Below are 12,277 nucleotides of genomic sequence, written 5' to 3'. Positions count from 1 at the left end.
CCGGGACCCTCCTCTGTGTCCTCCTGTGGCCCAGTCCAAGGGGCCGGGGCCTGGGCCTGGCCGGGGCTGCATTGGACCCCGACCACCCTGGCGTGTGGACTCGCTAAAAATCGGCCATTAGATATTGGATTCCAGCTTCATTGAGGTCATTTCACTAATGAGTGCACCGGAAAGAGTTTCCTAATCCATCTGTGAGGGTGGCAACTGAAAGAGAATTTTAAAGCTGACAGAATAGGCGAGGAAAGGCATAGGAGATTTCCACACCCAGTAAGGAAGCCTTTCCCGAAATGGAAGAAAGAAACGAGCAAACAGAAACACCGGTAGCCCGCCAGGATCAGAGTCTGCCCCCGAGAGAAAGTACCCTGACCAGGTTCACCCGTGGGTGGGTGGCGAGCTAGCGGCATTCAGAAGAGCGAGGCCCGCAGTCTGTGCAGAAGACACCTGCACTCGGGTGTGTGTGTGGCGGCACGATTCACAAGCAGCTCCAGATGTTAAGCCAAGGAGAAGCCAGGGAGTTCCCAACGCCCCAGGTGTCCTCAGCCCACGACTGGCTGCTGGGGGAATGCGAAGCCCGGCTCCTTGTCTCAGAGCGGGACAACCAGGAGGTGTGACGTACACCCCGGGGTTCCCAGGAGGATCAGGCTGAAGCTGGGACTTGGCCTGAAAGTGTCCCCTCGCATGGCCACCCCCTTCCCCTTCCTGCTCCTCTACTCCTGGTGCCCCTCCATCCAGGGGCCAGACCTTAAAGAGTCACCCGCAAGAGAATCCTGGTCCCAAAGGAGCCTTCTGGGGGACCCGTGCTGAGAGAGGTTGTGGGCATGGCCCGCTGGGGCTCTGCCCGACCCAGGGCTGAGAGATGCAACCTCCCAGCTCTGGGTCCCTGCAGGGGAAGCGTTGGCAAGCACAGGGCCAGTCCTCCAAAGGCCCAGGTGCAGGGAGCCCAGGCCAAGCAGCCTGTGGAAGAAGCCACCCCGGGAAGACGACTGCAGGCCACGGCCCTTCCCACCTCCTCCTCCTCCTCCTCCTGCTCCTCCACCCCCACCGACCTCCCACCCCCCACCCCCGACATGGCGCAGGGCTCAGAGACACCTCAGACACTTGCTACCCAAAGTGCAAAGGGCATCAGTTGCTCCTCCAAACCCCCCCCCCTGCCCAGCAGACCGCGTCGTCCAGCCAGCCCCCGGGCCTCCCTGGGGTGCCCAGCACAAAAGTGCAGACAACCACCGGACCCTCAATCTCAGTTTTCGGATGTTTTTGCCACTCTAAGGACCCGCAGGCCAGCTGGGCCTTCTGGCAGGACAGAGAGCCCCGGAATCCGACGTGGAGAGCTGGGTGTACGTCCCCACGAGGAGGCGGTCCCCACCTCCGCGGCTCTCCCCTTGCGGGGGGGGGTGAAAGCAGCCACGGGGCCTCGGAGAAGACACCAGGCTGGGCGCCCGCCCCACAGTGGGGGCACGTCCCCCGCAGGCCACTTAGCGACGGCCGCCGGCCGGCGGACGGTTGGGTGGCGCGAGACGCTGCGGCCGCCCTGCTACCGGGTTCCTGGGAGGGCGTCCTGGAACCAGCGTCCACACCAAGCCCTTGGAAGGCCCAGGCGACGGAGGAGCCCCGTCAGGCAGGGGCCGAGGACGGTGACGGCCCGGGCGGGGAGGAGCGTGTCAGGCAGGGGCAGAGGACGGTGACAGGTGACAGGCCGGGCGGGAAGGAGTCAGTCAGGCAGGGGCCGAGGAGGAGACGGGCTGGGTAAGGGTTAGGGTTAGAGTCAGGGCACAAGTCACAATCGCAAAGACCTGGAAGCGACCCGAGTGCCCATCGACCCACGAGTGCGTAAATGAAATGTGGCGCGTGGACACCACGGAGTGCTATTCAGCTAGGAGGAGCAGCGGTGAGAGGGCACCTCTCGTGGTTCTCCTGGCCAGAGCTGGAACCCGTTCCAGTAAGCCAGGTAGCCCAAGAATGGACACACGAGCACCACGTGCTCGCGCTCACCAGCAAATGGGTACGAACCGATGGACACCTAAGTGGACACAGAGGAATCACCTTCATCGGGTGGGTGTCGGGCGGGTGGGGGGAGGGGATGGGCATACACCTCCATTAGGAATGGGGTGGGTGCGCACCGACTGGGGCATGGGCGCACTTGAGGCTCTGACCCGAGGGGGGAGGCTGGGAGAGGGCAACGTACCCGACCTTAACATTGGTACCCCCACAATACGCTGGAACGACATCAGAGGTAAATGAATAAGAACACAGGGGGGAGGGGGGCACGGGCAACACATGTCACCTTAATACTTGGACTCCCATCATCTGCTTGAAAAGAGAGAGAAAAGAAAATGCAATCATAGAGATAAGAGACACTTTTTAAAAATAATGAATCCGAAGAGAAAAGTAAAAGGAGGCCTGTGGAGCAGGTCTGGGTGCGACTCCGGATCCCCCAACATCAGGTGCCACCACCAAAGATTCCTACGTGTAGCCCATAGAACCCCAAAAGCAACGGGACGAGTTCTGGTCACATACTCCCTCCAAATGACATCCTGGCCTTCTTCTGGAACTCCCTCCCCTCTCAGACTCTCAAGGTTTCCTCCAGCGTGTCGGTTCCCACAGAGCAGACCTTTGGTCTGAGACCTGACAGTCCAGAAGCCACGCATGCTGCCGCGTGACGGCGGTGTCGCGGCTTGGGACAAGAGGAGGCCCCACGGTGCGGGCTGGGGCGCCAGGCACCGCGGCGGGCGCTGAGGGTGGGGGTGACCCCCACCCCGGGCCGCCGCCTCGCTCCCAGAGAGGGGACAGAACAAGAGGCAAAACAAAAAAAAAAAAAAAGAAGAAGCCTACGGCACCCGGTATTCCCAGGCGGTCTCCCATCCAAGTACTAACCAGGCCCGACCCTGCTTAGCTTCCGAGACCAGACGAGGTCGGGCGCGTTCAGGGTGGTGTGGCCCTAGACGGCGGAGGGCGCCCCTGCCCCGCTCAAGAAGCCGAGCCTCTCTGCGCTTCCCCGCCGCCTCCTCCCGCCCCAGGCCCCGCACCGGCGCTGACCCGCGCCGGGCCGGGCCTGTTGAGTTCACCGGCCGGGTCCGGCGGGCTCCGAGGGACGGGGGTGACAGGCGGGGCGGGGCGGGCAGGGAGCGGTGGGCCGGGGTGGGGGGCTGTCTCTCTATACACACACACACACACACACACACACTCACACTCACACAAGATGCGCCTCCACGGCTGGACTCGCCAAGGTGGAGACCTTCCAGCCCCCTTCCTCTCCTCGCCTGGCCTCCTTCACCTACCCGCCCCCCACCCCCAGCTCGTGGCCGCCCCCGCCGCCGCCGCCGCCGCCGCCGCCGCCGCCGATTGCGCACGCGCGGATCGCCCGCCCTTTGACCCCAGGCAGGGGCCGCCCTCCCCGACAACCCCTTTCAGCTGGGCCCCCCACCCTGTGGGTGGGCTGCCGCCTATTCCCCCGGGCCCCGGGCTGGGGCACAGCGCATGGGGGAGGGGAGCGAGTGTATGGGGCGTCTCTCTCTCTCTCTAGGGATGTGTCCCATGGGTGGGGTGGCGTGGTTTGTGGGGCGCTGAAGAAATCAGTCCCCTCCATCTCCTACCTCTGGAAAACGCCCAAGCCCTTGGAGAACTGCCGGCAACGCGACCGGGGGGGCCGGGACCCTCCTCTGCGTCCTCCTGTGGCCCAGTCCAAGGGGCCGGGGCCTGGGCCTGGCCGGGGCTGCATTGGACCCCGACCACCCTGGCGTGTGGACTCGCTAAAAATCGGCCATTAGATATTGGATTCCAGCTTCATTGAGGTCATTTCACTAATGAGTGCACCGGAAAGAGTTTCCTAATCCATCTGTGAGGGTGGCAACTGAAAGAGAATTTTAAAGCTGACAGAATAGGCGAGGAAAGGCATAGGAGATTTCCACACCCAGTAAGGAAGCCTTTCCCGAAATGGAAGAAAGAAACGAGCAAACAGAAACACCGGTAGCCCGCCAGGATCAGAGTCTGCCCCCGAGAGAAAGTACCCTGACCAGGTTCACCCGTGGGTGGGTGGCGAGCTAGCGGCATTCAGAAGAGCGAGGCCCGCAGTCTGTGCAGAAGACACCTGCACTCGGGTGTGTGTGTGGCGGCACGATTCACAAGCAGCTCCAGATGTTAAGCCAAGGAGAAGCCAGGGAGTTCCCAACGCCCCAGGTGTCCTCAGCCCACGACTGGCTGCTGGGGGAATGCGAAGCCCGGCTCCTTGTCTCAGAGCGGGACAACCAGGAGGTGTGACGTACACCCCGGGGTTCCCAGGAGGATCAGGCTGAAGCTGGGACTTGGCCTGAAAGTGTCCCCTCGCATGGCCACCCCCTTCCCCTTCCTGCTCCTCTACTCCTGGTGCCCCTCCATCCAGGGGCCAGACCTTAAAGAGTCACCCGCAAGAGAATCCTGGTCCCAAAGGAGCCTTCTGGGGGACCCGTGCTGAGAGAGGTTGTGGGCATGGCCCGCTGGGGCTCTGCCCGACCCAGGGCTGAGAGATGCAACCTCCCAGCTCTGGGTCCCTGCAGGGGAAGCGTTGGCAAGCACAGGGCCAGTCCTCCAAAGGCCCAGGTGCAGGGAGCCCAGGCCAAGCAGCCTGTGGAAGAAGCCACCCCGGGAAGACGACTGCAGGCCACGGCCCTTCCCACCTCCTCCTCCTCCTCCTCCTGCTCCTCCACCCCCACCGACCTCCCACCCCCCACCCCCGACATGGCGCAGGGCTCAGAGACACCTCAGACACTTGCTACCCAAAGTGCAAAGGGCATCAGTTGCTCCTCCAAACCCCCCCCCCTGCCCAGCAGACCGCGTCGTCCAGCCAGCCCCCGGGCCTCCCTGGGGTGCCCAGCACAAAAGTGCAGACAACCACCGGACCCTCAATCTCAGTTTTCGGATGTTTTTGCCACTCTAAGGACCCGCAGGCCAGCTGGGCCTTCTGGCAGGACAGAGAGCCCCGGAATCCGACGTGGAGAGCTGGGTGTACGTCCCCACGAGGAGGCGGTCCCCACCTCCGCGGCTCTCCCCTTGCGGGGGGGGGTGAAAGCAGCCACGGGGCCTCGGAGAAGACACCAGGCTGGGCGCCCGCCCCACAGTGGGGGCACGTCCCCCGCAGGCCACTTAGCGACGGCCGCCGGCCGGCGGACGGTTGGGTGGCGCGAGACGCTGCGGCCGCCCTGCTACCGGGTTCCTGGGAGGGCGTCCTGGAACCAGCGTCCACACCAAGCCCTTGGAAGGCCCAGGCGACGGAGGAGCCCCGTCAGGCAGGGGCCGAGGACGGTGACGGCCCGGGCGGGGAGGAGCGTGTCAGGCAGGGGCAGAGGACGGTGACAGGTGACAGGCCGGGCGGGAAGGAGTCAGTCAGGCAGGGGCCGAGGAGGAGACGGGCTGGGTAAGGGTTAGGGTTAGAGTCAGGGCACAAGTCACAATCGCAAAGACCTGGAAGCGACCCGAGTGCCCATCGACCCACGAGTGCGTAAATGAAATGTGGCGCGTGGACACCACGGAGTGCTATTCAGCTAGGAGGAGCAGCGGTGAGAGGGCACCTCTCGTGGTTCTCCTGGCCAGAGCTGGAACCTGTTCCAGTAAGCCAGGTAGCCCAAGAATGGACACACGAGCACCACGTGCTCGCGCTCACCAGCAAATGGGTACGAACCGATGGACACCTAAGTGGACACAGAGGAATCACCTTCATCGGGTGGGTGTCGGGCGGGTGGGGGGAGGGGATGGGCATACACCTCCATTAGGAATGGGGTGGGTGCGCACCGACTGGGGCATGGGCGCACTTGAGGCTCTGACCCGAGGGGGGAGGCTGGGAGAGGGCAACGTACCCGACCTTAACATTGGTACCCCCACAATACGCTGGAACGACATCAGAGGTAAATGAATAAGAACACAGGGGGGAGGGGGGCACGGGCAACACATGTCACCTTAATACTTGGACTCCCATCATCTGCTTGAAAAGAGAGAGAAAAGAAAATGCAATCATAGAGATAAGAGACACTTTTTAAAAATAATGAATCCGAAGAGAAAAGTAAAAGGAGGCCTGTGGAGCAGGTCTGGGTGCGACTCCGGATCCCCCAACATCAGGTGCCACCACCAAAGATTCCTACGTGTAGCCCATAGAACCCCAAAAGCAACGGGACGAGTTCTGGTCACATACTCCCTCCAAATGACATCCTGGCCTTCTTCTGGAACTCCCTCCCCTCTCAGACTCTCAAGGTTTCCTCCAGCGTGTCGGTTCCCACAGAGCAGACCTTTGGTCTGAGACCTGACAGTCCAGAAGCCACGCATGCTGCCGCGTGACGGCGGTGTCGCGGCTTGGGACAAGAGGAGGCCCCACGGTGCGGGCTGGGGCGCCAGGCACCGCGGCGGGCGCTGAGGGTGGGGGTGACCCCCACCCCGGGCCGCCGCCTCGCTCCCAGAGAGGGGACAGAACAAGAGGCAAAACAAAAAAAAAAAAAAAGAAGAAGCCTACGGCACCCGGTATTCCCAGGCGGTCTCCCATCCAAGTACTAACCAGGCCCGACCCTGCTTAGCTTCCGAGACCAGACGAGGTCGGGCGCGTTCAGGGTGGTGTGGCCCTAGACGGCGGAGGGCGCCCCTGCCCCGCTCAAGAAGCCGAGCCTCTCTGCGCTTCCCCGCCGCCTCCTCCCGCCCCAGGCCCCGCACCGGCGCTGACCCGCGCCGGGCCGGGCCTGTTGAGTTCACCGGCCGGGTCCGGCGGGCTCCGAGGGACGGGGGTGACAGGCGGGGCGGGGCGGGCAGGGAGCGGTGGGCCGGGGTGGGGGGCTGTCTCTCTATACACACACACACACACACACACACACTCACACTCACACAAGATGCGCCTCCACGGCTGGACTCGCCAAGGTGGAGACCTTCCAGCCCCCTTCCTCTCCTCGCCTGGCCTCCTTCACCTACCCGCCCCCCACCCCCAGCTCGTGGCCGCCCCCGCCGCCGCCGCCGCCGCCGCCGCCGATTGCGCACGCGCGGATCGCCCGCCCTTTGACCCCAGGCAGGGGCCGCCCTCCCCGACAACCCCTTTCAGCTGGGCCCCCCACCCTGTGGGTGGGCTGCCGCCTATTCCCCCGGGCCCCGGGCTGGGGCACAGCGCATGGGGGAGGGGAGCGAGTGTATGGGGCGTCTCTCTCTCTCTCTAGGGATGTGTCCCATGGGTGGGGTGGCGTGGTTTGTGGGGCGCTGAAGAAATCAGTCCCCTCCATCTCCTACCTCTGGAAAACGCCCAAGCCCTTGGAGAACTGCCGGCAACGCGACCGGGGGGGCCGGGACCCTCCTCTGTGTCCTCCTGTGGCCCAGTCCAAGGGGCCGGGGCCTGGGCCTGGCCGGGGCTGCATTGGACCCCGACCACCCTGGCGTGTGGACTCGCTAAAAATCGGCCATTAGATATTGGATTCCAGCTTCATTGAGGTCATTTCACTAATGAGTGCACCGGAAAGAGTTTCCTAATCCATCTGTGAGGGTGGCAACTGAAAGAGAATTTTAAAGCTGACAGAATAGGCGAGGAAAGGCATAGGAGATTTCCACACCCAGTAAGGAAGCCTTTCCCGAAATGGAAGAAAGAAACGAGCAAACAGAAACACCGGTAGCCCGCCAGGATCAGAGTCTGCCCCCGAGAGAAAGTACCCTGACCAGGTTCACCCGTGGGTGGGTGGCGAGCTAGCGGCATTCAGAAGAGCGAGGCCCGCAGTCTGTGCAGAAGACACCTGCACTCGGGTGTGTGTGTGGCGGCACGATTCACAAGCAGCTCCAGATGTTAAGCCAAGGAGAAGCCAGGGAGTTCCCAACGCCCCAGGTGTCCTCAGCCCACGACTGGCTGCTGGGGGAATGCGAAGCCCGGCTCCTTGTCTCAGAGCGGGACAACCAGGAGGTGTGACGTACACCCCGGGGTTCCCAGGAGGATCAGGCTGAAGCTGGGACTTGGCCTGAAAGTGTCCCCTCGCATGGCCACCCCCTTCCCCTTCCTGCTCCTCTACTCCTGGTGCCCCTCCATCCAGGGGCCAGACCTTAAAGAGTCACCCGCAAGAGAATCCTGGTCCCAAAGGAGCCTTCTGGGGGACCCGTGCTGAGAGAGGTTGTGGGCATGGCCCGCTGGGGCTCTGCCCGACCCAGGGCTGAGAGATGCAACCTCCCAGCTCTGGGTCCCTGCAGGGGAAGCGTTGGCAAGCACAGGGCCAGTCCTCCAAAGGCCCAGGTGCAGGGAGCCCAGGCCAAGCAGCCTGTGGAAGAAGCCACCCCGGGAAGACGACTGCAGGCCACGGCCCTTCCCACCTCCTCCTCCTCCTCCTCCTGCTCCTCCACCCCCACCGACCTCCCACCCCCCACCCCCGACATGGCGCAGGGCTCAGAGACACCTCAGACACTTGCTACCCAAAGTGCAAAGGGCATCAGTTGCTCCTCCAAACCCCCCCCCCTGCCCAGCAGACCGCGTCGTCCAGCCAGCCCCCGGGCCTCCCTGGGGTGCCCAGCACAAAAGTGCAGACAACCACCGGACCCTCAATCTCAGTTTTCGGATGTTTTTGCCACTCTAAGGACCCGCAGGCCAGCTGGGCCTTCTGGCAGGACAGAGAGCCCCGGAATCCGACGTGGAGAGCTGGGTGTACGTCCCCACGAGGAGGCGGTCCCCACCTCCGCGGCTCTCCCCTTGCGGGGGGGGGTGAAAGCAGCCACGGGGCCTCGGAGAAGACACCAGGCTGGGCGCCCGCCCCACAGTGGGGGCACGTCCCCCGCAGGCCACTTAGCGACGGCCGCCGGCCGGCGGACGGTTGGGTGGCGCGAGACGCTGCGGCCGCCCTGCTACCGGGTTCCTGGGAGGGCGTCCTGGAACCAGCGTCCACACCAAGCCCTTGGAAGGCCCAGGCGACGGAGGAGCCCCGTCAGGCAGGGGCCGAGGACGGTGACGGCCCGGGCGGGGAGGAGCGTGTCAGGCAGGGGCAGAGGACGGTGACAGGTGACAGGCCGGGCGGGAAGGAGTCAGTCAGGCAGGGGCCGAGGAGGAGACGGGCTGGGTAAGGGTTAGGGTTAGAGTCAGGGCACAAGTCACAATCGCAAAGACCTGGAAGCGACCCGAGTGCCCATCGACCCACGAGTGCGTAAATGAAATGTGGCGCGTGGACACCACGGAGTGCTATTCAGCTAGGAGGAGCAGCGGTGAGAGGGCACCTCTCGTGGTTCTCCTGGCCAGAGCTGGAACCCGTTCCAGTAAGCCAGGTAGCCCAAGAATGGACACACGAGCACCACGTGCTCGCGCTCACCAGCAAATGGGTACGAACCGATGGACACCTAAGTGGACACAGAGGAATCACCTTCATCGGGTGGGTGTCGGGCGGGTGGGGGGAGGGGATGGGCATACACCTCCATTAGGAATGGGGTGGGTGCGCACCGACTGGGGCATGGGCGCACTTGAGGCTCTGACCCGAGGGGGGAGGCTGGGAGAGGGCAACGTACCCGACCTTAACATTGGTACCCCCACAATACGCTGGAACGACATCAGAGGTAAATGAATAAGAACACAGGGGGGAGGGGGGCACGGGCAACACATGTCACCTTAATACTTGGACTCCCATCATCTGCTTGAAAAGAGAGAGAAAAGAAAATGCAATCATAGAGATAAGAGACACTTTTTAAAAATAATGAATCCGAAGAGAAAAGTAAAAGGAGGCCTGTGGAGCAGGTCTGGGTGCGACTCCGGATCCCCCAACATCAGGTGCCACCACCAAAGATTCCTACGTGTAGCCCATAGAACCCCAAAAGCAACGGGACGAGTTCTGGTCACATACTCCCTCCAAATGACATCCTGGCCTTCTTCTGGAACTCCCTCCCCTCTCAGACTCTCAAGGTTTCCTCCAGCGTGTCGGTTCCCACAGAGCAGACCTTTGGTCTGAGACCTGACAGTCCAGAAGCCACGCATGCTGCCGCGTGACGGCGGTGTCGCGGCTTGGGACAAGAGGAGGCCCCACGGTGCGGGCTGGGGCGCCAGGCACCGCGGCGGGCGCTGAGGGTGGGGGTGACCCCCACCCCGGGCCGCCGCCTCGCTCCCAGAGAGGGGACAGAACAAGAGGCAAAACAAAAAAAAAAAAAAAGAAGAAGCCTACGGCACCCGGTATTCCCAGGCGGTCTCCCATCCAAGTACTAACCAGGCCCGACCCTGCTTAGCTTCCGAGACCAGACGAGGTCGGGCGCGTTCAGGGTGGTGTGGCCCTAGACGGCGGAGGGCGCCCCTGCCCCGCTCAAGAAGCCGAGCCTCTCTGCGCTTCCCCGCCGCCTCCTCCCGCCCCAGGCCCCGCACCGGCGCTGACCCGCGCCGGGCCGGGCCTGTTGAGTTCACCGGCCGGGTCCGGCGGGCTCCGAGGGACGGGGGTGACAGGCGGGGCGGGGCGGGCAGGGAGCGGTGGGCCGGGGTGGGGGGCTGTCTCTCTATACACACACACACACACACACACACACTCACACTCACACAAGATGCGCCTCCACGGCTGGACTCGCCAAGGTGGAGACCTTCCAGCCCCCTTCCTCTCCTCGCCTGGCCTCCTTCACCTACCCGCCCCCCACCCCCAGCTCGTGGCCGCCCCCGCCGCCGCCGCCGCCGCCGCCGCCGCCGCCGATTGCGCACGCGCGGATCGCCCGCCCTTTGACCCCAGGCAGGGGCCGCCCTCCCCGACAACCCCTTTCAGCTGGGCCCCCCACCCTGTGGGTGGGCTGCCGCCTATTCCCCCGGGCCCCGGGCTGGGGCACAGCGCATGGGGGAGGGGAGCGAGTGTATGGGGCGTCTCTCTCTCTCTCTAGGGATGTGTCCCATGGGTGGGGTGGCGTGGTTTGTGGGGCGCTGAAGAAATCAGTCCCCTCCATCTCCTACCTCTGGAAAACGCCCAAGCCCTTGGAGAACTGCCGGCAACGCGACCGGGGGGGCCGGGACCCTCCTCTGCGTCCTCCTGTGGCCCAGTCCAAGGGGCCGGGGCCTGGGCCTGGCCGGGGCTGCATTGGACCCCGACCACCCTGGCGTGTGGACTCGCTAAAAATCGGCCATTAGATATTGGATTCCAGCTTCATTGAGGTCATTTCACTAATGAGTGCACCGGAAAGAGTTTCCTAATCCATCTGTGAGGGTGGCAACTGAAAGAGAATTTTAAAGCTGACAGAATAGGCGAGGAAAGGCATAGGAGATTTCCACACCCAGTAAGGAAGCCTTTCCCGAAATGGAAGAAAGAAACGAGCAAACAGAAACACCGGTAGCCCGCCAGGATCAGAGTCTGCCCCCGAGAGAAAGTACCCTGACCAGGTTCACCCGTGGGTGGGTGGCGAGCTAGCGGCATTCAGAAGAGCGAGGCCCGCAGTCTGTGCAGAAGACACCTGCACTCGGGTGTGTGTGTGGCGGCACGATTCACAAGCAGCTCCAGATGTTAAGCCAAGGAGAAGCCAGGGAGTTCCCAACGCCCCAGGTGTCCTCAGCCCACGACTGGCTGCTGGGGGAATGCGAAGCCCGGCTCCTTGTCTCAGAGCGGGACAACCAGGAGGTGTGACGTACACCCCGGGGTTCCCAGGAGGATCAGGCTGAAGCTGGGACTTGGCCTGAAAGTGTCCCCTCGCATGGCCACCCCCTTCCCCTTCCTGCTCCTCTACTCCTGGTGCCCCTCCATCCAGGGGCCAGACCTTAAAGAGTCACCCGCAAGAGAATCCTGGTCCCAAAGGAGCCTTCTGGGGGACCCGTGCTGAGAGAGGTTGTGGGCATGGCCCGCTGGGGCTCTGCCCGACCCAGGGCTGAGAGATGCAACCTCCCAGCTCTGGGTCCCTGCAGGGGAAGCGTTGGCAAGCACAGGGCCAGTCCTCCAAAGGCCCAGGTGCAGGGAGCCCAGGCCAAGCAGCCTGTGGAAGAAGCCACCCCGGGAAGACGACTGCAGGCCACGGCCCTTCCCACCTCCTCCTCCTCCTCCTCCTGCTCCTCCACCCCCACCGACCTCCCACCCCCCACCCCCGACATGGCGCAGGGCTCAGAGACACCTCAGACACTTGCTACCCAAAGTGCAAAGGGCATCAGTTGCTCCTCCAAACCCCCCCCCCTGCCCAGCAGACCGCGTCGTCCAGCCAGCCCCCGGGCCTCCCTGGGGTGCCCAGCACAAAAGTGCAGACAACCACCGGACCCTCAATCTCAGTTTTCGGATGTTTTTGCCACTCTAAGGACCCGCAGGCCAGCTGGGCCTTCTGGCAGGACAGAGAGCCCCGGAATCCGACGTGGAGAGCTGGGTGTACGTCCCCACGAGGAGGC

General features: G+C 63.6%; 3 non-coding genes across 3 annotated transcripts; all 3 read right to left on the bottom strand.

Moving 5' to 3' along the window:
• Positions 1-2,822: 2,822 nt before the first annotated feature.
• On the bottom strand, positions 2,823-2,941 carry LOC142876448 (5S ribosomal RNA). The gene has a single exon (XR_012923349.1). It is a non-coding gene; the product is annotated as a 5S ribosomal RNA (ribosomal RNA).
• A 3,524-nt stretch (positions 2,942-6,465) lies between these two features.
• Positions 6,466-6,584, bottom strand: LOC142876446 (5S ribosomal RNA). Its single transcript, XR_012923347.1, has one exon. It is a non-coding gene; the product is annotated as a 5S ribosomal RNA (ribosomal RNA).
• Positions 6,585-10,102: 3,518 nt separating this feature from the next.
• Positions 10,103-10,221, bottom strand: LOC142876445 (5S ribosomal RNA). Its single transcript, XR_012923346.1, has one exon. It is a non-coding gene; the product is annotated as a 5S ribosomal RNA (ribosomal RNA).
• Between the last annotated feature and the right edge of the window lie 2,056 nt (positions 10,222-12,277).

This window comes from Microcebus murinus, chromosome 15 (assembly GCF_040939455.1).
Source record: "Microcebus murinus isolate Inina chromosome 15, M.murinus_Inina_mat1.0, whole genome shotgun sequence".
In the NCBI taxonomy this organism is placed as follows: Eukaryota; Metazoa; Chordata; class Mammalia; order Primates; family Cheirogaleidae; genus Microcebus; species Microcebus murinus.
This window is presented reverse-complemented; position numbering and strand designations above follow the sequence as displayed.